Source organism: Mastomys coucha, unplaced genomic scaffold (genome assembly GCF_008632895.1).
Source record: "Mastomys coucha isolate ucsf_1 unplaced genomic scaffold, UCSF_Mcou_1 pScaffold14, whole genome shotgun sequence".
In the NCBI taxonomy this organism is placed as follows: Eukaryota; Metazoa; Chordata; class Mammalia; order Rodentia; family Muridae; genus Mastomys; species Mastomys coucha.
The window spans coordinates 32,770,478-32,772,184 of record NW_022196896.1 but is presented as its reverse complement, the minus strand read 5'-3'; the positions used below and the strand labels follow the sequence as shown (position 1 = coordinate 32,772,184).

General features: G+C 36.2%; 1 pseudogene; it reads left to right on the top strand.

Moving 5' to 3' along the window:
* The first annotated feature begins 403 nt into the window (after positions 1-403).
* LOC116088970 lies at positions 404-973 on the top strand (annotated as a pseudogene).
* Positions 974-1,707: the final 734 nt, after the last annotated feature.

The window sequence follows — 1,707 nt, the reverse complement described above, 5'->3', positions numbered from 1 at the left end:
CTGTCTTCTAGAGGGTTCGTTTACATTTAGAACCTGGCCCCTACTAGCATCTTGGAACTCAAATATATATTTTTTTCAACACACCATCTGATTTAACATCTCTAATAGAAGGATAATCTTTTATGAAATATATACTCTTACACTCTTTAGTTTGTTAAACAAGTCATTTGGTAAGTCGCTTAGAGGTCATCTGTATTAGGAATTCTACAAAAGAAACTTGCAGATAAACTCTAAGTACCAAGCGAGCAGGTCAGACCTGAACAATAGGAACATCTTCACTTCTGAGTGTGGCAGTCCTAACAGAGAAATTTCACAAGGGAAAAAAACACCACAAAGTCAGCAAAGGATTCAGAAGTTATTAATCATACAACTGTGAGGACATGCATTAAAATTCTGAACTCTGTTCCGATGTGCTATCTGCAGCAACAACTGGTCCTCCCCGGTGCCCAACCTGGGGCCCACCAGGAAGGCTACTGCTGCTGGTATTTTTGTTTGTGGATTGAGATATACTAGGCACAAGCTTTTGCAGGTGTTAAAAGTTCCCACAGGAAATATATCTGCCCACATGTGTCCATTATGCTGTTGTATTAAATATGTATATGGCTTTCACAAGATTTCCAGCAAGGTGACTCTGGAATTAAACAGGCAGCAGAAATATGCAAAATCTTGATAGATCAAGAAGCGAAGAATGGCATTCCTTCTAATAGTTATTTGAGGAGGGTTTTCTCAGAGCAATGTTGTATCTTTATTTATACACTATTCTCAACACACAGCAAAAAACGCTGGCATCGCTGTTGTTTCTCCATGGCCCTGTCAATAGCTCTGATAGACATATTTCTATTCTCCCATGCTATGAACATTGTGATATTTTAGTTCCCCTAAAATGTGTTTCTTTTACTGTTGAGAAACTAAAAGCACTGGCAAAACAGCCTATGTAATCTTCAAAACCTAAAAAGGCATGATGCCCAGCTCCCATCAGTGGGAAAATGATGGATGTTGGGAATTTGTTGATAAACTCCTACCTCTGACTAACTGACCTCACTAAGAGACCTGAGTTGAGAACATCACTGTAGTAGAGTATAAACCTTTTCCCATGCCTGATTTTATACTGTCTAATATTCACAGTGTTTAAATGATTTACAAATACATACCAATAAAGCAGACTAAATGATGTCTCCCCCAAAGAAAACTTATCATGCTCTTAAGTGTCCATACATATATTTATATTATACAACCCAGAACAGAGTAGGATTAAAGTAGGTGAAGTGCAGTTCTCAAATTAATTCAGAAAAAAATAAAATACCACAAGCAGAGTTTCATTACATTATTTGAAAATTACTAGTATGCTCAATGAAACTTTGTTCAGCTCTAGACAAGCTGTTAAAATGTAAGAAATACATTAATGCTGTGAACTACACTATAGTTTTACTCCAAAATCATTTAGTCACTATTCAGTGTCTCTATTTTTATATGTATATTCACATATGTGACTGTAACATGTAAGAATTAAGTGGTATTACATTATCCCTAATACTACAGACAATGCTTTTGTAAAGGGTCTAGAAGAGTACTGTGAGCACTATCACTCTTCAATTAGTGGACCTTTTTATCGGGGACCAGGCTTTTCTTTTCGTTGTATTTTTTTTCTCCTCTCAAGAAACAACAACAACAAAAGTGCTTTCTTGATTTTTCCACAGAAGACTATTA